The sequence below is a fragment of the Mauremys mutica genome, chromosome 6 (genome assembly GCF_020497125.1).
Source record: "Mauremys mutica isolate MM-2020 ecotype Southern chromosome 6, ASM2049712v1, whole genome shotgun sequence".
In the NCBI taxonomy this organism is placed as follows: Eukaryota; Metazoa; Chordata; order Testudines; family Geoemydidae; genus Mauremys; species Mauremys mutica.
In genome coordinates, this window is record NC_059077.1 from 65,078,249 (window position 1) to 65,105,454 (window position 27,206).

Sequence of the window (27,206 nt, forward strand, 5' to 3'; positions counted from 1 at the left end):
CAAACAGAATATTGGGAATCATTAAGAAAGGGTACTGGAGCAGTGAAGCTGCAGGAGCATGGGCTTCAGTGCAGGCTAGCCAACAAAGCAATTATCTAGGATTCTGGGTGGGCTTGTGTAGCCTGCCCTGCTGCAGCTTCACTGCTACTGCTAACCAAACTAGCTAGATTTAAGCTAGGTCAGGTGTGTATACATGAACAGCAAGCACACCTTGTGACTGCAGTGTAGACACACCCCAGGTAAAGGGGATTAAGGGCAGGTCTATACTTAAAATGCTGCACCACTGTAGTGCTTCAGTGAAGACACTACTAAACCTAGTTAATCCATCTCCATGAGAGATGGTAGCTATGTTGAAGGGAGAAACCCTCCTATCAATGTAGCGCTGTCTATGCCGGGGATTAGGTCTGTATAAACACATCACTCAGGGATGTGGATTTTTCACACCCCTGAGTGATATCATTATACCAATATAAATTACAGTGAACACAGACCACTTTATTCCTGAATGAAAGTATCCTTGATAGAGAGAGGATTAAACATACTTTAATTTATGCACATTGATTTCCCACCTTTAGTTGATTACTCAACTTTCCTGGGTGTCCTTTGTGGACATACCCTAAATTTCCTTGGAATTCCTGTGTCAGGAAATGAAATTCCCTTATATGAGAGCCCTGATGGGCCGAATTCAAACCAGGTGAAATTCATGTATTTGCAGAGGGTCAGCACATGACCTATGCACCACTTGATGAGGTGTGTATTTTCCCTGGTACAAGCAGATGCAACTCCTTTAAAATGGAAGCTTGCATGTAACACAGCATAAACAAAAGGTCTGATTTAATATGACTAGTGATATACATCTTTTAGGAATTGTTTCATTTATGGACAATTCTTAACAATTCTATAGAGCCAGCTGCTCTCCTTAGTTAAACCTAGTTACTTTTACTGTGCATCACAGATGAAAGATTAAGATAGGTAGAAGAGTTTTAAGGGAAATCCACTATTTTGTGGTTTGCAGTCATTAGAAAAATGATTCAGCTCCTCTTGGCAAATGTTGTGTGGTAAGTGTTCAAAAAAGAAAGTAACAAAAACCCACATCCCACTATTTGAAATTGTTTTGATTGTCACTTCCCTAGGTATTATGTGAGAAAAAAGACCAACCTCCCACCCTATTCCTATTTACAAGAACTAATTAGCATTTATTTAGGGCCTAATTTTTGTCAGCTTTGTAGGGTTGTAATTTTGCCTCTGCAAATCATTATGCCCACAATATCAGCAGTTAGAAGTTTAACTACCTATATATGATTTGCAGGTGCAGGCAGGTGGCCCAGTGGACACAAAGGAAAAGTAACAGCAAAAAATGAAATTATTTCTGATTATAACTGTTCAGTCAGTCCCTTCCTCTTAGCTTATATTAAGTAACTGAAATTTGCTGTTAAATAGCACATAGCTTGTGATTTAGCAAACTATCATCCAAGTGCTTCCTCAGCAGGCACATAAGAGTAAGCTCTTTAGACCCAAGCATGTTTTATCTTCAGAAGTATTCTCAAACCCTAAATCCAGTCCCTTCCATTAAGAAAAGTTCAACAGTAAAACTGCAGAAGTAGCTTTTATCCTCCAGCTCAGCTAATTCTTTACAGAAAGAGGTCTAGTCTTACACTTTTTGTACACTGTGCGGTGCTTCATAAGAATTTCTGCAAGCAAACCTCTGGGACTCTGGGTCATTTTACTCCAGTTTCAAAACTTGATAGTTTTTAAAAGGCTTTATTTCCTGAAAAGGATAATTTTGGTATCACTTTACTCTGGTATTTATTTATTCATTCCCCCAGACTTCTGGCTATAGTAATACTTCTCCAGAGCCTATAGATACACATTATACCAACTATTGAAAGTTAGCCAGCAAGTAAGCAAAGTTGCAGTCACAATGGCTCCAGTTCTGGCTAGATGCATACAAAACTTTGTTTTCATGTAGCAAGGAATGCATCTTTAAAGAAGCCAATTGGTCACATAATAAGAGTTGCTATGAAAAGGATATGAAGCATACTCTATGGCACAAAGTACTATTAGCCTCTTATATTGATAAATCCTGAGGTGGCTCACTCTCTCTCTCTCGGTGCCAGCTTTCTTTGACTTAATTACTCTTCTTTTCCAAACTAGAAGTTATAATAGCATTATAAATGTACTTGGGTGAAACTTTGGAACACAGGAGGAAGATTCTCAACTCTTTGCTCTTCTGTGGTGGTGCAACGTTGACAGAAAGATGTGCTAAACAGCCAGTTCAGGAATCTCTTCAAAAGGGGCAGTCCTTGAGAGTTATAAAGTCAGCATAGCTCATTCTACACCATTCACTCCTGGCCTCCACAGTGGAGGGAGGGTCCATGGTCAGTGTGATTTATGCTCCAGCAATCCTCAAAGGCATATGAGCCACCAGCTGTTATTTGAACTAGGGTTGAATGGACCATTAGTTGTCTCCAGAAAAGATAGTGGGATCATCTTCCCCTTTCTCTGGTGCATCAAGCACGGCTCTAGCACACCTAAGGATTTATTTCAGGGGCTTTGTTTCAAAGCTGCACTTCACAGTTCCTCATTTTAAGGGGCAGAGGCATTTAGATTGAGATTTAGTTTCAGAGAACTGAACAAAAATCTCTTTTACTTGGCACAAAGAAGGAAAATTCCAAAAACCTGCCAGATTCAAGGGATGTGTTATCATGCAGGTAGAAATTAGGTTATTTTACATACAAGTCCCATTTGTCTCATTCAGAAATGGAGTGGAATACTTAGCTAGATGGGGCAGTATGATCCATAAGCATACTTTTTAATGCCTTCCCCTTTGGGATAGTCTTCTAGGAGGAAGAATTGTATTTCTTCCAGAGAATGGAAAACTATTACTCAGGACAAATGGATTCATTTCCTAATGTCCCAAGGACACTTTATAATATTCTTTCAGAGATCTCCTTGTCTCAGATAGATATTGCCTCTAGGATACAAGAATTTTATCAAGTACTTAGCAGATTATGACTACACTAAAATATTTTTGTGAAATCCATGCCATTCATCTCTATATTTTGGGCCTTTTACCGCTTCTTGGAATATCAAAAAAAGCTTAATAGTAATCCCAATGCAATAGTGCGGTAGAGGGTTTCACTCATGGGCTGGCAGGCCTAGTGGGTAGGCCATGACTAGAGAGTCTTTGTACCCTCAAAGTCCTCGGGCAAAGGGGAAGGCTGGAGAACCCTGGAGCTCCCTCTTTACTGAGTCTCAACTCAGGGCCTATGGGGGAGGGGCATGGAGTGTTGGTTTTCTTCTTCCTCACGCATCTGACCAGCCTCCCCAAGACCACTTCCTACCTCCCTGCTCTTTCAACCTTGGAGCATGGTCACAGGTCCTTAGTCCCCCACAGCAGGGAGTTCCCAATCAGTCTCAGCAGCTCAGACAGTCAAATAAGCATTCCCCAGCTCTCTTCCTAATGTCAAGTTACTTTCCCTCAGCATGGGGGGGGGAGGGTGGGGGAAGAGGGTCAGGCCCCAACTAGGGTCCAGGAATTAAAGATTAACATTCAATTAAATATTATGTCATGTGATGAAACCTCCAGAATTGGCAATCCTAGCCTGTACCCTTCCACATGGGTCTTACCCACAGACATACCTTCTCCTGTAGATTGCTTCACCTCCAGAAGTTGCAAACTGGCTTCCACACTTTGGCCAGCCTCTCACTCACTCTCCCTCCGCCCTGCATTTCCTCCTTCTCTTCCTCTTATGCTTTACAACAAAGCTCTCATCTACTGTGTGTGTAACTATCACATACTATATTCCTCATAAATTTATGCCACTACATTTTTACCACACTATTTCCTTTTAAAAGAGAACTTTTTAAATGTTACCCCACTTTTCCAATATTTTCATTAAACTCCTCATAATGTATTCTGTCATCTCAAAGCATCTAAATTCTTTATAAAGAGACTTTTTCCCCCACTGGGAACATTCCTTGCATTCCCATATCAGATGATCAACCGTTTCTTTAACCTTACAGGGATTATATAACCCATTTTTTGATCTATTCAATAAATATAAATTATTATTCAAACACAGTGACCAGCTAACAGTCTAAACATTAGTACTGGAGTGGTTCATTATCCTCTATTTTGGGGCATACTTCACAGACTTGTCCTCCCCCTTGTCTCCTTGGTCCCTAGTTCTTGCCATTCCCTTTTAAATCCTTTTTAAACTAAACTTACGTTTCTGCTTACTCAAAGGAATCTTTATATCAATTTCTTCATTTTTAATGCATTTTTTGCTTTTTTTACCTGCCATTTCATTTCCAGGTATCCCAGGAATACATGCTAGTGCTATGTTCATGCCTGAGCATACTAACTGTTGTCCTTTTCCTTTTTCTCTCTATGGAAAAGGATAAATGGACACAGATCAGATATTAGGAATGGCAATATACAAAAACCTGTAGGAGAACCCTTCAACCTCCCTGGCCACACCATAGCAGATCTTAAGGTGGCCATCCTGCAGCAAAAAAACTTCAGGACCAGACTTCAAAGAGAAACTGCTGAGCTTCAGTTCATCTGCAAATTTGACACCATCAGCTCAGGATTAAACAAAGACTGTGAATGGCTAGCCAACTACAAAACCAGTTTCTCCTCCCTTGGTTTTCACACATCAGCTGCTTTGCAACAAAGCTCTCATCTACTTTGTGTGTAACTACCACATACTATATTCCTATATGCTTTGTTGTAAAGCATAAGAGGAAGAGGAGGAGGAAGCATAAGAGAAAGAGGAGAAGGAGGAAATGGGGGGCGGAGGGAGAGTGAGTGAGAGGCTGTCCAAAGTGGGGAAGCCAGAAGAGGGCCTCATCCTCCCTGATTGAACTAACCTCGTTATCTCTAGCCTGCTTCTTGCTTGCACATATATACCTGCCCCTGGAGATTTCCACTACATGCATCCGACAAAGTGGGTATTCACCCACGAAAGCTCATGCTCCAAAACGTCTGTTAGTCTGTAAGGTGCCACAGGACTCTTTGCCGCTTTTACAGATCCAGACTAACATGGCTACCCCTCTGATACTTCATTCATTAGGTCACTCCTGCTTTGAGCTACTCTTTTTAATTGCCAGTATACTTGATAACGAATCAAAAAAGATAACAGCTGCAGTCATCTGCACATTATTCCTATCAATTCAGCTGTCATGATGGCTACAAAATTAGATATTCTTTTAGATTTCTTCACTCCAATCTCAAGGATGCAAACTGCTATCCCCACTCTACCTGATTTTTCATCTTTAGATTTGTCAGTACATATTCAGCAATGGTGACTCCATTTAGCATGTATAAACTCAAACTTTATCTGTCATATAGGATAACTCTTTCCCCCTTACTTTATTAGATAATTCTAAGTCCACATTCAGAGAGATGATTTTCCAAGTATAAATTTTCTACCTCATAGCTACAGATTTTAATCTCTTCTAATCCTTCCTTTTCACTTAACTCTTTTACCTAGACTTTAACCCTAAGAGCATGTGGAGTTTACTGTGTCAGGCTACATTTAGTCCAATTAATTCCCAACATTCCTCATATATTTGTCCAATATTCTTATCTGTGCCATTTCCCTTAACTTTAGCCCAAAGTGTCAATCTAACATTTTCATCCTTAAATCAATAGGCATTTCTCTAGTTAGTAGCTATCTGCATTAGACATTGTGTTATTAAGAAATGCACCACATTCAGTTTGTAGTGCTTGAGCTTCAATTGACTAACTTTTTAAGCTCCTCTCCGAATGCAGAACTAAAGGCTTGATACCATAACATATGGCTGATCTTATTAATGCTCTATATAGCATCATCAATTTTTTTATCTGTTCCATCACTTAATCTCAGGAATACTTTAAAACAGATGAATCCTACCTTTCCTTTGTCTGTAATACTTCTACATGACCCTTTCAAGTAAGTTTATTATCACACTGTACCCCTGACTGAGTATCCTTTTAAGCAGATCCTCCACTTGAAGCATGCTTTGCCGCTGCTGAGGGGCAGGGCCCTGTTGGCCCCGTATTGTTCCTTCTCTTTGTTAGTCTCTGTGTGGGATCTGTAAACACCAACACAATTGCATATATTTACTGCTTTTTAATATTGGACATTCTATATACAGGAGAAGTGGGGATGATTACAGAAAAAAACCCTATATGAATTGAAGGCAAAAGGGCTGTTTACAAATCCTTGGTAATAATCTGACTATGTCATGGACAGAGCAGCTTTGACCTGAACAAACCCCACATCTGTAGTGGCATATTTCAATCAATAGGGAGAGAATAGCTCATTTCAACAAACAGAATGCTCCACTGGGCAGAATATCACCCATAGAGCATAGGCACAGTTCACATAACTGATAAGTAAAGACAGCATAATGGTTGATCTTAGAGTCTGTCCAATGTGGTGTAAGGGCCTCGGGCTTGCAGGTGTTACTCTGTCTGTCAAAAATAGGGAATAATGATTATGAACTTGTTTACCACCAGAGAAAAGGCAGTGTTGTCAAAATGTGACAAAATCCCAAAGTAAGCACAACAGGCAACAACAGATGTAATTTCAAATTCTTTTTGTCCCATGAAATGCTGTGCAATATTTCCCCCTTTTCATTTGACTTACAGAGGTCACTAGGACAGTTTCCAGGAATGAATCAAAGAGAATCCTAACAGCTTCAACGTGAGCTAACAGCTCAAAAGTTTAAAGGTGAACTGCACAGTTAACATGAAAATTGAACTAGTCAAAAAAATAATGTGCTGAATGCGTACAGGGCCCTTGTCACCTGACCTGTCTGTAAAGAAACTAGCATATTGTTGACTAATTAATAAAAATAATTCCCACAGTAACAGACTATGGCTGACTTGGAACACAAATTGATAATTAACTTTTTAAACAATTATTTCCTCACTTCTATTCAATTGTCTGATACTGTCTGCTGAATTACATCATTTTGTGAGTTCACTGATCCCATTGGTCCCACACACTCCTAGAGACTAGTTAAGACAGACATTCAGCACACATTTCTGGGCTTAATTCAATTTTCATGTAAGTTTTGCATACACCTTTGAAGACCTCCTATTACTTTTAGCCTCAAAGCATTTGCTATTCCCTCTACAGCTATATACAGTGTCATTCCCTCTTTTCCATAACAATGTAGAAAAGTTCAGTATAAAGGCTTGGCTGTTAAAATGATTTTTGGGGAGAAAGCTCAGGGTTTCATGAAGAGAAATAGTTACTGTCCTCTATATATGAGCTGTGCAGAGGGTGCAAGATCCTAGGTGTCACTTAACAACCCCTTAAGAATCTAGGCCTGGATTCACAAAGGGCCTTAGACATTACAATGCTCAGAGCCAGATTTTTAAAGCTATTTAGGCGCCTAATGGGATCTTCAGAAGTACCTAGGCTAAAACGCATTGATTTGAATGGGTGTTAGATACCTAGATGTTTTGAAATTCCCACTAGATGCCTAAATATATGTAAAGATCTGGCCTTCAGCACCTAAATCTGGGCTGATGCCTATCTCTGCTTGCAATCCACAGCTGAAAACTGTCTCCTGGAGTCAGATAGCTTAGACACCTAAGGTGGTTCTTGCAAGAATGACTTAGGCACCTGCCTAACTCCACACAAAACAGGGAGAAGGATAAAGCCACTCTTTTATAACCAGCCTTTAGCCCTGTGGTTTGGGAACTCACCTGGATGAGGGTGACTCTGGTCCAATTCCCCCCCCACCACCACCCATGCCTGATAAGGAGAAAGGATTGGAACAGGGGTTTCCTACCTCCCAGGCAAACATCCTAACCACAGGCCTGTGGGCTATTCTGATGCAAGTCTCCTGTTGAAGCTGTTCTGCTTTGTAATATATATTAATTGAGCCAGAAAAAGGGTGAAAATGATTCTATAGTCCCTCCCTGAAAGCGGTGGGGCTTAAGATACCCCCCCTCTTGTTGCCATCTCTCAGATTTGTAGTTTAGCTGGCTCCCTGCCTAGTGTGCTATTTTTTGTAGATCCCATTCATAGGGGCCTCTCTCTCCTTGTGCATTGTATATAGCGCCTGCACGCCCAACTCAGGCTTTGTGTATTCCAGTGATTTTTAAGGCGCCTTTAGGCAATGGTCAGCATCACAATGCTTACGATTGTGTGGATCCAGGCCCTAGGGCCCAAATTCTCAGCAGAACCCAACAGAGCAGCACTATTTTACACCAACAGGGAATTTGGGCCAAAATTTGGGCCATTTTATTCACCCCAATACAGAGAACCCACACAAGACCTTTATGCTGTTTAAGACCTTACCATGGAGCATAAGTGTGCAGAATGAGTTTTGCGTGGACTCTCTGCACAGGAATGAATGGCACCTTCTTCTCACAACCCAGGTACCTCCAACTTTCACTACAAAAAACAAAGAGTCTCAAATCACAGCTCCCTTAAGCAAATCCTCCTAGATATCCCATCTTTATAATTAAAAATTTCTTACAAAGAGAGCTCGATTAAGGTTTGAGTTTCAGTACACTGAAGACCCATGTTTTAATAATTAAACACCAGGCAATGCTACAGAGGTTTTCAGTCAATTTTCATGAAGCTAGTTCCCATTTATTCCAATGAAGGGTTAGAATCAAAATTACTATTCAAAACTTGGCACTGTGTATGGTGCTTAATAAGCTCCAATGTCCTTTGAGTCCTTGACCTCTATTCACTTAGTCTTAATAAATGAAATTAATATCTAGGGTACTTCCATTGGGCAAAATGGTGATGAATTTAGCCAGTTATAGATTTTGTAGTCACTTTTATCTTAGTCATTGTTCAGCACTCCTAGACAATCATAATCCAATCTGGAAAAGTGACATTTAATTTCTCATTGTGCTACAATAAACTTGTCGACATGAACCTAAAATCCTGGATGATAAAAAAACCAAAAGAATACATCCAGTGTGAGGCTGAAAAGAACAATGGCATTCTGCTTCACTTTTGATGCAAGTACCATTGAATGCAAGACTCACCTGACACATGAGCAATGAAAGTAGCTTGCAGGAGCCTCTCTTTTTGGGAGGCCCACATCCCCTGCCAGCTCTCAGTTCATGAAGTACTGTTTCATTTTAGTTTATCTTGGAAACTTGATGGTGAGAAAACAATTCACTGCCAAATTTTACTCACTGAGCTGCTAGTAGCAGGACCAGCAAGGAAGGCAACTTGTCTGGCTACCCTCAAACGTGCTTCCAGTATGTTGGTGTCTCGTTCTTGCTTGGGAACACAATAATCAAAAAGGTGAATGAAATGCAGAAGAAACTAATCGTTTGCACCTCCTGACTCCCTACTTTAAGTTCCTTCTTTAGCTCTGCTCATACCCATGCTGAAAGAAGTAGAGAGCCTTTGTTAGTTGGGCTTGCCAATACCTCTGTGCTGCTGCCTTTTTTCCCTCCAACTGAGATAAAATAGACTCTAGTCAATCATGTGTGTCAGGTGCAGTGACACCATCTTTTTTCCAGACAGCAAGGAGTTAATATGCTTAGTTCTTATGCAGGTGTACAAGGTGGAGTCATGAAACAGAGCTGAGAACTGAAGGCCTAATCAGGCACTCAGAGAGAACACAACAAGTTTATATGAAGAACATCTACATGGTCATCGGAAGTTAGGTTTCTGAGGTTGGCCTTTATACTTGTTTGTTCAAGAGCTGGATTGTTAGCTTGAGTATGACTTTTTCTTGCTCTTGGAATATGTGCTTATATTAAACACACTTTCATTTCTTTATCAAAATCAATTCCTGTATTCTTCATTTTTATGTAATTGTGATCTTACATATAAAGCATGCCTTGTAAGGTGTCAGGGGAAAGGTTATGATCTGCTGAAAGTCATTTCTCTATCCATATATGTATATCATTAATGCATATGAAGTTATGAGAATTGTGTTGTATGGTGGTCACTAAAACATGCTGTAAATTGGGGAATCAGCCAGACATTAGCTCCCTAGAGGCAACAGCAAGGAAAATAACCAACACCCGGGCTGGGTTTCAAACAACTCAACAACCATTGTCCAGCAAGGGAGCTACAATTCAATGACTCACCTGCATGAGACCACACCAGAGGAATTGCTCAACCTTGCCGGGAAACTCAACAATGCCCTCCGTACATGCCTGGACTTGTGTTTTCCAAGCACATGGACTGAGAGTATAAAACAGAAAGACTGGACACATATTGGGCCCTTCTCCAGCTCCCACCTATGCTGCGAGCAACTAAGACTCTGAGTAAAAGACAAGACTCTAGCAGAGGAGATTGGCCCATGTTTAAGGAACAAATCTGTACATTAAGGACTGCAATATCCAGTGGGACGAGAAAAACTGCTTAATCTAGATGTTGCCCAGTCTTATAGGGTTGAGAGTTTAGACTGCATGCTTGTATTTTATTTCTTTTGGTAACTAACTCTCACTTTTTGCCTATCACTTAATATCTACCTTTTATAGTCAATAAACTTGTTTAATTCTTTATCTTTACCAGTAAGTTTGTATGAAGTGTGGGGCAAATCTGCTCAGGTTTTGCAAAGGCTGGTGCATGTCCACTTTCCACTGTTGAAGTGGTGAACCAATTAATAAATTTGCACTGCTCATCTTGGGCAGTGCAAGACAGTATATTCCTGAGGTACAGTGATGACAGCTGCAGGGATTTGGCTCTGGTGCCTTTCATGAGTGGCTCTGGGATCATTCATGCAATCTAGCTGGGTGTGTGGGGCTCCACATGGTTTTGTGCTGAGTGATCACAGTGCCTGGAGGGGCTTGCTGCTGGTCACTAGCAAGGCATTGTGAGAGACAACCCAGGCTGGAGAGAGTTCAGGGAGCACAGCGGTCCCACACTCCCAGGCTGCATCCAGGGGGGATCCCGTCACACCCTTATCCTGACTGTGGGACAGATGCTGATCTTGGTACCAGGGCAATCTCTGGCACCTATCTGATGAGGAGGGAAATGACAACCCTGACCTGGATCTTGAGGAGCCCTGGAGGTTCTCTGACAATGGGGGAGCCAGCCCCAATGGGGCAAACAACAAGTCAGACACATCTGACACCCACTGAGGGGGCAGCATCAGTGCCAAAGAGAAATGGGGAATCAGCACTGACGGTATTGCATGTGAGACACTCCCACCTGGTACAGGCAGAGGCATTGGCACCAAGCCAGCGCTGAACTTGACAATGGGATCTCTCACCAAGACAACAATGGTGGCAAAGGATGCACCAGCATCGAGGAGGCCTTTGGGTCCAGCAATGGCCTCAACTCCATGGTCTGCGGCATGGGCTGTGTGAGCTGTGATATTGCTTCACTTGCCAGATCTGAAGGGGACTGCCAATCATACGAGGGCCTCTGAGCCGAAGTGGGCCATAGGATGTAAGCAGCATCCCTACAGGTACTGCTAGTCAAAGTTCTCTGGCTCCAGTTTGATGGGCTCATACACACCTACATGGAATACATGGCTGCATCTACTTGCAGCACTATTTCTTCTTGGGTTGTTATATTGCCAATGTCACAAAGAAATGGTGGGTTCACTTTTCAGCAAGATGGGAATGACCAACATGGGCCCAGAAATGTCAAATGTGTTTGAAATGCACTAGTGTTTTCACTGTGAAAATTGCTTCTTCTTTTCTGAACTATAAGGGCACAAGGCTAAGGAAAATGGGCACAGTGTTCTTTCAGTGGGTACCATAGTAAAATTAATTGTGAAAAGTGATGAGGTTGCTGATTAGCCCACACCACACACGTTTAGTGGGCAGATTTTTTTCAATACTCTTTCACTGTTTTTGTGCCTCTTAAATTTACTTGATCAGGCTAAGCAACAGAGAATAATTACATAATTACTTTGGATTCCTCACTCACACTAAAATCTCACCTAGCAGCATTCGTGAGTTACACTTTCTACCATCTCCGGGTGGCTAGGAGACTCTGTCCCATCCTGGCAGACGATGACTTGGCCTCAGCTATTCATGCTTTTGTTACCTCTCAGCTGGGCTACAGTAATGCAGTATACCTGGGTGTGAAAGCTTCAATGCTTAAGAATTCCAACAAGTATAGAAACGCTGCAGCATGTCTCCTCAGCAACAAAGGCTAGTGTGAGCTTGTCACGCCTGTCTTTTGCTCTCTCCATTAGTTTCCCCATAACATTTTAAATCAAGTTCAAGGTCTTACACTTTATGTTCAAGGTGCTTCATGGTCCAGATATCTAAAAGGAATATCTAAGGATTCGGGATGAACACTGTGGCCAACATCTTCTCTCCTCTGGCACAATGGAACTGTCTGCAGTAAGGGTAAAACTCATCTATGTGGGAGACAGAGGCTGACCCAAAATTCTGGAACAAAATCCCCCAAAAACTAAGGACCATCACAAATCTCACTATCTCTTCTCCAAATGTGAGGTGCATTTCTTTAACCTTGCAGCTTCTAACAGACATAGCAATGTTTATATTTAAAAAGGAAAAAAAAAATCACAAAATGAATCCCACCTCACTCCCAAGCATGCAAAAAACAAATTTACAAAACAATCCATAGCATATGCTTCTCCCCCGGGATGAGAATAAGAGAGAAAATGTGTCAGATTTTAGAAGTCATGTCATTTAATGTCCTATTGGAAGGAGCTCAGATATTACTGTGATGGGCACACTATAAGGATCTATCTAGACTAGAACATATCTTGCAGATTGTCCTTAATTCCAGCTAGGATCAATCATGCACAGTGGAATCTGTGATGAGAATTTTCTAAAGGAAACCTCAGCTAGTCACAAATATGGCATTCGTAAACTTTTATGACTCTTTACATTGTATTTCATCATTATGGTGTGGGCTGAGGGTGAACTCAGACTGGAAAATAAAAAGATCTTTCTCTTTAGAAGGCATGTGATACTTTGGATGGTGAGGGAGATTATAGGGAAATAAACTTGCTAAAATTAGCTATACCCTATCAAATTTGGCAAGGAAATGCTAGTTTTAGCAAGGCTTTAAATATCTTCTAAGTTGCAATGTTCTTCTGTTCCTGTCTCTTGTTCTTTCTTCATATGGGACTTATAGTCAGCTGGCCTGCTGCCATGGCTTTTAAACAGATCTAGGAATTCTAAAAGCTTCTACGTGATTCATAAAAATACTTCAAACTTTTTTGGGCAACATGTGCAAACCCTTACATAATTAATAGAAATTAACCCAGAAAGTGCTGTTTCTTAAGTGCACCTTGCTACTGTTCCATTTGTTTTATCAGACTGCCATGCCACATGTCATTTTTGGCAACCAGAGCGGTGCAACTTGATGTATGACATATCCCAGCAGAAACAGTGACAAAGGATTATGGCTTTACCAGTGATGAAGAAACCATAAAGGGTTTGGGGTTCTGAGAGATCCCTGTCAGAGAAGACCTGAGTAGATTACCTTAAGTTTACTAGGGGTGAGAAACTGGAAGTACTGGTGGAAATACCAGAAAATGGCTCCGCTTTAGATATTTTTGCTTTCAGGTGCAGCCCAAACTGAGAGGTGTCGGAGAACTAAAAAATGACAACTGGAATTGGGGCCAAGCTGCTGAGTTTCAGTGTGTTTGGATGTGGAGTTGGGGCTTCCTCAGACAGTAGCTACTCCAGTACAATCCTTAATGAGGGATCGTCATCACATACAGGGGAGAGATAATACAACCTGGCACTGAATTACTTTTTCTACCACATTCTACAAGACACTGAAGGGGACATCCCCATCAGCCCTTCTTCCCCCTTAGCCCTCATCTGCGGGAAAGCTAGATGCTGCCATGGAGGTTGCTGCCTCTCTTTCTCCTCCCATTTTCATGAAGCATGGATGTGATCTGTGCAATAAAGATTCCCCTTATATACAGATCTTTGGGGCATAATTGGCCCTGGTTGGTACATCTCTGAAATCCATCCATTTTCTCCTTCCAGGTCATGCTAATCCTCCCTCAAAATTCCCATGGTGTGACAAAAACCTTTCCCCTGTTAGATGTTGCTTCCTTCTGCAATCAGTCAATGAGCACTTTCATTTGACCAGAAGTGGTCAAGGACTCTATCTCCTCCCAAACTCTGCCAACCAGAAGAATATCCTAACTTTACTTCTCTTCTTGCCTCTTCCCAGGAACAAGAAATCAAGATGAGAAGCTAATCCGGATTTCCTTGTGATACCATATCACATGCCTGTAGCTTAATCTATGCAGTTTTAATTTTTAGTTAGAACAACAAAATGTCCTAAATCAGAATTGTTCTGATAGCACACCACAAAGATCAAAGTTCATTACAAAAATGATGGGGACTTATCTTGCATCTGGAGCCAATACAGATAAATAGAAAGTAACACACCATACAATAACTGCTGTCTTTTAATCTTTCTAATTTTCTGATATGAAAACTTTTAATGCATAGAAAAAGAGTAAAAGTTTATTTACTGTAGGTACTGAGATGACTAAAAGGAGCTAAACCCAGAGACCCACATGCATTTTACTAGATAGAGCCTAAAATTAAGCAGAACTTTTCAAGTAATCCAACAGCTTCATAATATGGTATGTGACTGAAACAGAAATATTATTAGTTGCAGTATTATAGTAGTGCCCTAGAGACCCAAAACAAGATGGGGACCCCATTCTGCTATGTGCATTATGCATTGTGCAAACACACGGTGACAGATAATCCCCACTCTGAGGAGTTTACAGTCTGAATAGACAGGACAGATCTCACCATCTTCCACTCCAAATGCAAGGCATACTAATTTGACCTGGCCTTCTCTAACAGATACTTAGGGCATGTCTACACTTACCAGTAGATAGACTCTGCTGCAATTGATACAGCGAGTGTTAATTTAGCGGGCCTGGTGAAGACATGCTAAATCAATGGGAGAGCACTCTCCCATCAATTTGTTTACTCCACTGCCCCAAGAAGCATAAGGGAAATCAACGGGAGACGCTCTCCCGTTGACACAGTGCAGTGTAGCCACCATGTAAGCTCCGTAGTAAGTGGATCTAACTACGTCAACTTCAGTTACGTTATTCATGTAACTGAAGTTGCGTAAGTTAGAGCGATTTACCATGGTAATGTAGATCAACCCTTAGTAACATGGATTTTTTTTTAAATTAAAAAATCCCTACCAAAACAAGACATTCAGCTATACATATTTCTCCACTTGGGAAGAGGATGAGAGAACAAACAAAATGGGACAGATGTTAGTCATGTCATTTAATGCACTGCTAGGAGGTGCTCAGATACTACAGAGATAAGAATGGTGTAAGAACCTACACAGCAGAGTAGAAAGGCTGGGAGGTGGAAAAAAAGGCACAAAGAGGTAAAGTGAATTGACCAAGGTCATACAGCAGACCAGTAAGCAGAACTGGAAATAGACTCCCACATCACCACACCACTCCTACTCCAAGCTCCTGCCCACTGTTTCCTTAGACCTTAGGACTTACAAACACCAATGGAGTGTGCACTTCCTACAGCCCCACCCACATGGATGCCCAGAAGGTGACCAAACCTAGTCAACCAAGAGATTGAGATTTTAGGGGTTAATTCCCAGAGTTTAGGAATGCACTGTTAACTGGGAGTTAATGAAGTAGAGGGAAAAGAGCTGGGTGTATTAGTCAATCAAAAGATGACTCTGAGCCACCAGTGTGATGTGGCTTGAAAAAGGCAAATACAATCCTAGCATATGTAAGGCAAGGTATTTGCAGTAGAGATAGAGAAGTACTAATGCCATTGTAACAAGCACTGATAAAATATTATCTGGAATACCATGTACAATTCTGGTCACCTCATTCAAGAAAGATGAATTCATACTAGAATAGGTGCAGAGAAGGGCTACTAGGATGGGGAAAATAAAAGAACTTGTCTTGTTTAGCTTAGCAAACTGAAGGCTGAGAGGGGAGATGATTGCCCCCTATAAATACAGTGTAAACAGCAGGGAGGGTGAGGAGCTATTTAAGTGAAAGGACAACGTTAACACACGAACAAATAGTATAAACTGGCCATGAATAAATTTAATCTTGAAATTACAAGGTTTCTAAGCACCAGAGGAGTGAGGTTTTGGAACAGCAGGGCAGTATGACTAGTTGGGGGGGGGAGGGAAGAGGAACAACTTAATTAATGTTAAGATGGAGTTTGATAAATGTATTAATGCAGTTATGTGACATGGTTGCCTGCAATGACAGGGGACTGAAATTGGTGTCCCAGGAGGTCCCTTCCAATCCTATGTTCCTAAGTGTCATGGAGTAAGTAGGGTGACCATACATCCTGTTTTGGCTGGGACAGTAGCTTTTTTAATCCCTGTCCTGGTCATCCCAACTTTTTTGGCAAAAGTGGACATTTGTCCCATTCGCTCTTGCTGACTTAATCAGTTGGCAAGAGCAAACAGGACAAATGCCCACTTTTGTCAAAAGGTGCAGAGGAAGGTGTGAGGGGATGAGCTATGATGCCAGCCCCATGCAAGTGAGGAGGCAGGCTCTGGCAGGGGCACGTAGGGTGCCAGCATGCCAGGGGCAGGCAGGGCTTGCTGGGCGGGGTTGGTGGGGAGGTGAACAGAGTTCCAGCAACCAGCCACAGCCTTCTGCAGGGGACAGGCAGGATTCCAGTGACAGGCTCACGGGGCGGGGTTTGGGCGAGTGGCTTGGGTCAGCCATGGTGGTGGGGAGGGGAGCCCAGTGTTCTGTTTTCTCTTTGAGAAATATGGTCATCCTACTATTTAAGCTAAAAACATTAAAATACAGGTATGGTACTATAGTGAGGGGAGGGAACAAGGAGTTGTACCAGAAGCCAGAGCACAGAGTTTGAGGGAAACATGAGAGCTTCTGGTATGGTTTGTGCTTTCTGAGGAAGGGATTTGGAGTTTGCTGCTTGTAAAAGTGCATGGAAGGAATGCAGTTATTTAGCCAAATTTGTGTTAAAATCTCAAACCCTGCAAAAAATGCTACCCGGAGAGGTAACTTTATGTTCAAAGTTGAACCTCTAGTGCACTTTTCTCTCTCTTCATTGCACTGCTAACACAGCAACAAAAGCATTCTAACAAGAATGTTATAGTTCACGAATAGCATAAAATGGAACTACTATTCCAGGTGTAGAGTACACGTCTCTCCATGTTCACAGAGTAACTGGACTCTGACCAGAACCCTTCCGTTAACGAAGCATGATCATCACAAGCAATTAAAATACTGAAGTTTATGTTCTCTATCCTCTGATGCATATGTGCAAGATAATATGAGGTGATTTTCATAGTGGCTCACTTAACATATGGACCCACTGAGGGCATCTTAATTTCTAAGCTTTTTTTCCCTGTGATTCTGTTTTATTAAGCTATATGGGAAATTTATTTGTTAATGAATTTCTGCATAATATCCAGGTATAACAGCTGTGTATCAAGAATATAAAGGAGATAAGTAAAATGTTCAAATTGGAATTGCTACACAAAGTGAATACGTTTTCCTTTCTACGTTTACGTGAATTGGAATGAGCATCATGTGCACATTCTGGACAGTGATGACAGCTTCCCAATAGAAAACCAATTTACTTGCAAACTAATTCAAGTTTACAAAAAAAAAGGCAAAATGTAATTTTCAGGTACTAGTCTCTGTCTAACCATTACAAATATAGGATGATATTCTAGATGACCTTAGATTTCCCTTTTGGCAAAGTCCTAGGTTTTAAATGCAAAGTACCTATCCCTTAGTGATTTGTCACCTTTCAGGGCAATTGACTCAAAATCTAGAACAACTAGTTTCATCCATGTCTACTGTATTAAAAAACCTTTTAGGTTTGATGATATTCCTGCCTGACATTTCAGGTTTAGCAGGAGGTTAATTAGATACTGTTTCAACCCTGCTGTGTTGCTTTAGGGCATAGCACAATAGGCCAGTTATTACATTCCTGTAAGTTAGAAACCCTAAGAGATACCAGCTTGAAACTTACGGCAGGTTTAAATGAGTTTCCTCTCTGCTAATTTAGAAGGTATAGTAGAATTTTGCTCCACAGCATAAACTAATTGGACAAAGTTTTGTTAATGATGTGCTGCTCAAGGGCATAATGAAAAAAAACCCAGCCTTTGTGTGTGTGTGTGTGTGTGTGTCTTTTTTACATGATGGCTCTTAGGCACAATGCAAATGCTAACATCCAGCTGTCCGTACCCAACAGGGATTAAAGAGTTTCATACTGAATGCAGAATTCTGGTCATCTTGGTCTCCACAAGCCTGTTAAGCCATTTACATTTGGAAACACAAAAATAAAAATAAAAAGAATAGCAGTATGAAATTACTTTGTCATGTTAATTTCTTGTAAATTATTAAAAATTAGCATTTTCCCCTCAAAGACAGAACAACAAACAAATAGAACCACTGTGTCCTGAGAATAATTAACCATGTGTGGCATTTAAGAAAACTGATAAGGCTGGGAATGAACTCACATTTATATATTATTACTTTCATACAGAAAGATCTCAAAGTCTTTTACAAACTTTGGACCCAGTCATTTCATTTGTTTTTAGGTGGGAAGAGTGCAAGAGGGGGACAAATACCAGCCCCAAATGTCCAGTTAGTAAGTAAAGGGCTGCAAAGGAACCTATGTGGTTTCATTTCCTTCCTTAGAAAACATGGAAGTCCCTCTGCGTGAACTCCACAAAGGTGAAGTTTGGGGAGGCAAGGGTGGGAAGAGAGCTAGAGCTTTGGGACAGCTGCTCTGTGTTGCATCATCCCCTGCAAATCACTGAAATTAATGCTGCCCTTTTCAACTCAAACTTTGATACGATCCTGGCTCAACATTATCATATGGCTTTAGAGATGTGGATTGGTCCAGGCACCTAGCTGTTTCTTGCAAGTCTCTTAGCAAAGTGTTAGCACTGCCCAATCCTACTTAGAGAGAGCTCACGTGGTTTTAGGGTAAGAAAAGAGTGGTTCCTGAAGATTTCACTTCTTTTTCAGCAGCCTGTGGTATCAATATCATGTTCAACTCGATTTCTGCTAGAACTATTTGCATAAGAGCAAGTTTCTTGAAAGATGGGCTAAGTCAAGTGAATCTGAGACAGGTATCTTTAGGAGCCACAATCCAGAGGTACTTGGTCCACAAAACCCTGTTCAGTAGTGCTACTGTATCCTTCCACCCTATTTTGGGCCAATAGGTGAAGAAGGTGGGGGTGGGGACACCTAAGATCACTGCTCTGACTTGAAAGGGGTCAAAAAATATGTCCTCCACCCACTCACCAGAGAACTCAGGATCTGTAGTGCCCATGGGCAGAACAAAGGCCAGTTGTAAACACATGGTACCTATACCCCACAACCCTGAGCTTTGGTACTTGAATTTCTTGAACAAAGTTCAGTGTGCAGCTGCTACCTTTCACAATTCAGATAACCAAACTTTCATGGTCAAAAGGTACAAGCTCTGGAAAAATGTATTTGCCCTTATTGAATCTCTTTCATAGGACAAATGTCAGGAATTTAAAAAGCTAGTGCCTGAAAGTCTGGCTGTGATACAATATCAGGTACAGGAGTCCTGTGATGTAGGCATATGGTAGCAAGAGCTCTGTTTCAGGGGTGAATGTTCACTCAGCTGCTAGGCTGCAGATCTCAAGGTTCCACCAAGAGACATGGAATAGGATCTACTCTATATCAGCAAGAACCTATCTACAGAAGATGAAGGAGTCAAGAGTCACTCTGCCTTCCTTTAGATGTGTGTCTTATCAAATGGCCCCCCCTTCCAACATAGCCAAGAAGTGAAACACTCAATTTACAAAACTTTCAAATCAAGGATTGACTTCAAGAGGCTTAGTTTCCCGCGACACAGGGCACTTGGCCACAGCATCATCATCAACGTAAGCTAAGGCAGTCTAATTTCCCTCTCCAAAACATCAGAAACCCAGGGCTTTGAAAGCTTCCAAAGATGGTGTCTTTAGATAACATGGAATTACTACCCTTGTAATTCTGCTTCTCTGAGGACAGAACTGTGGTAGGATTTACAGTCACCTACCTCCCTTCTGTGTTTGGGAGGGAACCTTTTTGGGTTTTTTTGCCTAGTTTTACCTTTCAAAGAGGTTGTTCTAACTTTGAGGCACTGATTTTTCAGTCATTTTGTTTAATAATTTACTGATTTTTCTTTGCTGAACCTTTATGTCCTGCTCAAATCTGGAGTTAACTACAAGGTTCCAAATGTGACTTTTAAACCTAAAGGTGACATGCACCACCACTGTAGTAGGGAGTGGCTGTGCCTTAACCCACTCCTATCCCATACGGTTCAAATAAATCCTTAGAGTTGAGGAGTTCCTACTACCAAGTGCACAAGCCCAAGGAATGAGAATCCTGACAAAATATCTTCAGGAGTTCTGTTGCTTTGATATAATAAGAAAAACTTCAGAGATAGAACAGATGGAGTATCTTGAATCCAGGGAAGATAGTCCAACCACTGTGGTAGAATGAACCCCTGTAATCACACCCTACACATAACTGTAATAATATTTGTACAAAATATCCTGTACAAAGTATCATTAGAAAACTAATAACTTGCTGGTCAATAATATGGTGTAATGTATGTAGTAACATTATATGTAAAATTATGAAGATAAGCTGAAATCATGACTGAAGTGTGCTTACCAGACAAGTCTAGGAAGTGGTTAAACCTATTTCTCAAAGTCAAAGGACAAGCTGACACTTCTACCCAGGTGTCAAAGCTGATGGGCCATCACCTATCAAGAAGCCATTCCTTGGCCTGGAAGGAAGGGAAGGGAAGGGAAGAGACAAGGCAAATCTTTGTTTCAGCATAAGCAGGTGAAAGAAAGAGCATGGCACATCCTCCACCATAGTCAATGTCTCTTTGGTCACAGTTGGAAAGAAATTTATGTAGGAGATCACTTCAGGAAAATGCATTTCAAAGGGTGACAACTATAAACACGAGGAACAAAAACACCAAGTTCTCTCTATCTTTCACCTAAAGGGACCAAAAAAAAAAAAAAGTTGAAACTTGGAAACAGATACAGGCCTGAGAGTTTAGTCAGCAAAATTACTGGAACATGTGGTAAGGGACTTTTCTTGAACCAAGTCTAGTTTGTTAAAATGCTTTCTAAATTTGTCTTTGTTTTTCTTGTAACCATTTCTGATTTTATGCCTCAATAACTTGTACTTTCTTAAAACAGCTCTTAAATAAACTTGTTTTGTTCTTTTTTTTAATCAAAGTGTTGTGAATTGTGTGGGTAATTCCATTTGAGGTGACAAACTGTTGTATCTTTATCTCCTTTGAGGGGCAACGGGCCTAATATACCTGGACTGTCCAGGGGAGGGCTGGCTAGTACAGATCACATGATGGGGGGCGAAATCCGGGACTGGCAGTATGGTGGGGTCACCCTCCGTGTGCTAACAAGGCTGGTGGAAGCCTGAGTGTGACTGGAGTGTACTGGAAGGTTGCAGCTATACACAGACACTGAGGGTACGTCTACACTACGGGATTATTCCGATTTTACATAAACCGGTTTAGTAAAACAGATTGTATAAAATCGAGTGCACGCGGCCACACTAAGCACATTAATTCGGTGGTGTGCGTCCACGGTCCAAGGCTAGCATCAATTTCTGGAGCGTTGCACTGTGGGTAGCTATTCCGTAGCTATCCCATAGTTCCCGCAGTCTCCCCCGCCCCTTGGAATTCTGGTTTGAGATCCCAGTGCCTGATGGGGCAAAAATCATTGTCGCAGGTGGTTCTGGGTAAATGTCATCAGTCACTCCTTCCTCTGGGAAAGCAATGGCAGACAATCATTTTGCGCTCTTTTTCCCTGGATTGCCCTGGCAGACACCATAGCATGGCAACCATGGAGCCTGTTTTGCCTCTTGTCACTGTCACCGTATGTGTACTAGATGCCGCTGACAGAGGCGATTCAGCAGCGCTACACAGCAGCATTCATTTGCTTTTGCATGATAGTAGACAGAGTTATCAGCCATTCTGTACCATCTGCTTCCATTGTAAATTAGCAATGAGATGATGGTTACCAGTCCTTCTGTACTGTACTGTCTGCTGCTGTCATGGGTGCCCCTGGCTGAGGTCGGCCGGGGGCGCAAAAGACAAAAATGGGAATGACTCCCCGAGTCAATCCCTCCTTTTTGGTATTTAAAAATAGAATCAGTCCTGCCTAGAATATGGGGCAAGTGTACTAGAGAACCAGTGTATCAGAGAACCAGAGAGCACAGCCACTCCGTGTCAGATCCCGCAGAAATGATGAGCTGCAGGCCATTCACAGGGGGTGCCCCTGCAACAACCCCACCTGTTGATTCCCTCCTCCCCCAGCCTTCCTGGGCTACCGTTGCAGTGTCCCCCCATTTGTGTGATGAAGTAATAAAGAATGCAGGAATAAGAAACAGTGACTTGTTAGTGAGATAAAATGAGGGGAAGGCAGCCTCCAGCTGCTATGATAGTCCAGGCAGGACAGCAGTGTGGGGGAGAGGAGCCCAGCATCCCGCTGCTATGATAGTCCAGGCAGTACAGAATCTTTTGTTTACACATGAAGGGCGGGGGCTGATGGAGCTCAGCCCCCTGTTGCTATGATGAAGACGGTTACCAGCCGTTCTGTACCATCTACTGGGAATGACCAGGAGTTTTTTTACCCAGGTGCCACCGGCCGACCTCACCTGAAGCCAGCCAGGAGCACTCACGGGCTGATGATGAGGACGGATACCAGTCCTTCTGCACTGCACCATCTGCCACAAGGCTGATGATGATGACGGATATCAGTCATACTGCACCATCTGCCACCAGGGAGGGGGAAAGAGGATACTGCAATTCACTGCCGCAGCATCGCGTCTACCAGCAGCATTCAGTAGACATAGGGTGACATTTAAAAGAGTCAAGAGATGATTTTTTTTACCTTTTACTTCTGGGGGTGGGTGGGTGGGGGGTAAATTGACGAGCTATGCCCTGAACCACCCCGGACAATGTGTTTGACCCTACAGGCATTGGGAGCTCAGCCAATAATGCAAATGCTTTTCGGAGACTGCAGGAACTGTGGGATAGCTTGAGTTCTCAGTCCCCGCTCCCTCCCTCCATGAGCGTCCATTTGATTCTTTGGCTTTCCGTTACGCTTGTCACGCAGCAGTGTGCTGAGTCCCTGCTGTGGCCTCTGTCTGGAGATTTTTTTAAAATGCTTTGGAATTTCGTCTTCTGTAACGGAGCTCTAATAGAACAGATTTGTCTGCCCATACAGCGATCACATCTGTACGGTCCATGCTGGAGCTCTTTTTGGATTTGGATTTCAGACTGTATCGCCACCCGTGCTGATCGGAGCTCCACGCTGGGCAAACAGGAAATGATATTCAAAAGTTCGTGGGGCTTTTCCTGTCTACCTGGCCACTGCATCCGAGTTCAGATTGCTGTCCAGAGCGGTCACAGTGGTGCACTGTGGGATACCGCCCGGAGGCCAATACCGTCGATTTGCGGCCACACTAACCCTAATCCAATATGGTAATACCGGTATTAGCGCTACTCCTCTCGTTAGGGAGGAGTACAGAAACCGGTTTAAAGAGCCCTTTATATCGATATAAAGGGCCTCAGTGTGGACGGGTGCGGCGTTAAATCGGTTTAACGGTCCTAAAATTGGTTTAAACGCGTAGTGTAGACCAGGCCTGAGGGTGTGACCTGCATGCTGGCAGGCTGTTTGGAGAGACCCAAATGGGAATATAGCAGCAAAACATTGTGAGGCACTCAAGGGCAGGTGGTGACACAGCCCCTCATAGGTCTGGATTGCACTCTGGAATGTCATAATTATCATCAGGCATATAAAAGGTAAGTATACAGTACAACAAATCATTTGAAAATTAGAAAAATAAGAACCTAATCAATGGTTTTCATTTTGCTCCTCAAAAGAAAAGCATATTTTTCTGACAGCATCAAAGTTCCTTTTATACCGAGAAGTTTAGATCAGAATTACATTTGGTTATTCCATGTCTTTCTTTTAAAATATTTTCAAATATACAATAAAGTAATGCAAGAAGACCAAAAACAATGTCCCTAAGGCCATATTATCTTCAATTCTTATTTAATAATGCATATCAATTCAAATTATAGGCTCTATTATTTATGCTTCGACACAAAGACATAGTGATAGCACTGTGTTGTATAGAGTTTGTAGGAAGGGACTATATAACTTTGAAATATAAAAACCTTCAACCAAAAATATATCATGTTAAGTTACTTTATTCTCTTATCTAAACTACAACTTCAAAAATTGTTGGTTTAAAAACAATCTAGAAAAAATAAACTTAACCTATGCATATATTAAATAACATGTTTCCTCTAATTTCTTTTAGGAGCTCAACAACTGATGATCCATGTGAGTGTTGTTCTTGGTAGCTGAGCAAAAAAATTCCTAAAAATTTCACCTTTTTTTTTTTTTTTAAGACAAACTATGTCTATCTTAGATCAAAAACTATAAATACATTGGAAGCATTGCAGAGGCCATTATTAACTTTAAACTCCCAGAGTCAGAAATGTTTTAAAGTCCTTGCTATTATGCCATAATAGAAATGCTTGGGCATGAAGCTGAATTTGCTACAGGCTTTGAATCTCAATAGGAGAACAAGTTCTGGAATCCTGAGCATATATATTTTTTAAAAAGTGCTCTAAAAGTCTATTTGAAAGTTATTCTAATGCATATGAGGCTCCCTTCCCTTCTCCTATCCCCTAGTGGTCTTTCAAAAAATATTTTAATTAAAAAAAATCACAATGCATATATCAGATTTAAACTTCCCCTACAGGTACTAACAGTTTGAGGCTGCTTTTCCTGCCAATGAGAAGTGTGTCACTACCTTTTCTGTCTCTCACTCTCCTCTACTTTTCTTTGAATTAGTATCACCTCTTGTTGTCTGTTTCCTCTTCATCCCTCAAGTTTTGTCTTATCGCCAGGCTTCCTAAAAGCTTGCTTTTAGCTTTTGTCATCTCTTTCCTCATAACTCTTCTAAATATTATAGCATCCAGAAATAATTAAGCTTATTTCACTGTTAACCACCAATTGCACCATAAGGACAGCAGTAATAAATCTATAGTAATAAAACTTCTTCCAAGTCATAGTTCATTACTGGGACCTGGAAGAAGAGCAGCAGCTGAATTACGGACACCAACATCTGTTCCTTAATTCAATACTCTTATTATGTTTCATATAAAGAGTTAATCAGTATATTGAAGTAGAATCACCTATTTCACCAAAATCCTATTAAATGAACAGCAGCAATAGTTCTCCACAATGGATATAAAAGCAAATAATGCATCTCTCTCACGGTACTTCTGCATCAGTCTGCAACCTGTTAGTGTGTGGTACTAGCCCTCTGCATATATCCAAGATCTGGCAGGCTCTCCATGTGTTAAATTGCTCTGTGGCTGAATGAATATTATTAATTTAAAAAGCCTTAACCTAAATTTTCCCTTTTTTTATTGAAGACAAACACCATGAAGATGGTGGTCCCCAGGGTGAAGGCACCAACTGACCCAGACTGTGAACAACCTTTCTATCCATTCAACTTTCAGAGAAGATGACTGGTTTTGTCATGAGAGCAGCAGAGCCACACTAAGTATCCACAATTACTGCTATCATCTTCACATATTGCCATGACATGCATCAATGCAGGTGACTTTGTAACTCTAGTTGTGCTCACCATTTCTCTCTTCCATTTTTTCATATTAATTAGGTTACCCACATCAATCTGACACACTTTCTGGGAAAGTAAGATTAGGCAAGTATACTTCCCCCACAACACATAACTTTAGCTACACTAAGGCAATTCTGACCCAGATCATTCCTATCAAAGGTAAAACCCACAGGAGAGGGATGTGGGGGAGACATTCTTACAGAGATTCACCTGTACTGGTCTGTCTCAGAAACTGACAGTTCCCCAAGATCCAAAGAGGCCTTTCCTTGTCCCTTTGCACTGCATCTCTGGTGCCTCTGCATTGGTACCACAGCAATGTGGCTCCACTTTGTTAATTATGTCTCCTGTCTTCTTCCTTTGCAAATTCAATGCTGTTGTGTATTTGGTTGTCATGGGTTTTGTTACTATGGCAACTGAGTTAGACTATTAAGGGATAGCTCAGCCGGTTTCAACCGGCTGAGTGAGCTCTCTGTGTCTGTAAATAAAATGGAGGTTTTGGTTAGCTGTCTGCTCTCTGGCCTCAAGTGATTGCTTCCTACACCGGCTGCCCCTAGGACATAACAAATGCTACATCATGTAAATCACAGGGAGACCAAGACCAAAGTGATAACTCCCATGGGTGTCTTGATGAGTCACTTTGCCACACATGTTCAATACCTGTGCTCCAGTCTCATGTAAGATGACTTTGTGCCACTGAGAAGAGGGGGAATATTTGTGTTTGGCACCAATACAAGGCCCTGTGTTTTCCTAGTCTTCTGTATGTCACCTAAAGCAACAGGACCCTGATTCTGAATTGGGCCTCTGGGCCCTACTGCAATACAAATACTACTAGTAATAGCCTGGAGCAAGAACACATGGCCAAATTTAGCCCTGGCTATAAGACTACAGGCTGAACATGAAATACAGTATGGTTGGAGGTATTATGGATCTGAAAAACTTTACTACTAGATTCATAATACCTGAGCTGTATGCTAGGTAGAAAGGGGTTAAAATTAATCTTTACTGCTCCCTTTGTAAGCAGAAAGCTGAGAGATCTTCCTATGATTCTTTATGCTAAGAGGGGTTTCTCTTCCTCAAGTATTGGCTACAATTTGGAGCATCCCTGTAACGGGTTGGGACTCACCCCAGCGGCGCCTCCTCCTGGTGACTCTGGGAATTAGCTCATTCCAGTGGAGCACCTCCTCCTGGTGGTGTCCCGTCCGTCGTTCTGTCCTCTGTTATCTCTGGACCCGCGTTGCTGCGTGCTCGGCGGTGTCCTCTTCGAGGCCACTGCCCTCCGGCAGTGCCCCTTAGTCCTTCTGCGCCCCCTTCCGGGGGGGGGGTCAGTGCTCAGCAGCCTCACACCCCAGTCACTATATGCAATCGCCCTCTGAGTCTAATCCCTCCTGTCAGGGATCTGGCGTAGCAAGATGGCCACTCCCTACAGCCAATGGCTGGGTGCACTGCAAAGGGGGGGACCCAGGCCCGCCCTCTACTCTGGGTCCCGGCCCAGGGACCCTCTGGCATCAGCCTCGCTGTCCTTCTCTCCCCTTCCGCTGTCTGTTTCCCTAGGCCGCTTCCCCCACGGCCCCTTGCACCCGCTAGGCCCTTCCCTT

The 27,206-nt window shown here is 42.0% G+C and overlaps 2 long non-coding RNA genes across 3 annotated transcripts in view; both read right to left on the bottom strand.

The window, feature by feature from the left end:
- The window catches only part of LOC123372380, a 116,904-nt gene that overhangs the window by 46,328 nt on the left and 43,370 nt on the right, over positions 1-27,206 (bottom strand). The gene's annotated exons all lie outside the window — the stretch shown is intronic.
- On the bottom strand, positions 1,746-26,754 carry LOC123372381. 2 transcript variants are annotated; one of them, XR_006580254.1, is made up of 8 exons: positions 26,735-26,754; positions 25,822-26,086; positions 11,881-12,018; positions 9,165-9,251; positions 8,307-8,402; positions 5,963-6,081; positions 3,643-4,391; positions 1,746-2,679 (listed from the first exon to the last, which is right to left on the bottom strand). It is a non-coding gene; the product is annotated as an uncharacterized LOC123372381 (long non-coding RNA). The 2 variants fall into 2 exon arrangements; XR_006580253.1 differs by lacking the exon at positions 9,165-9,251.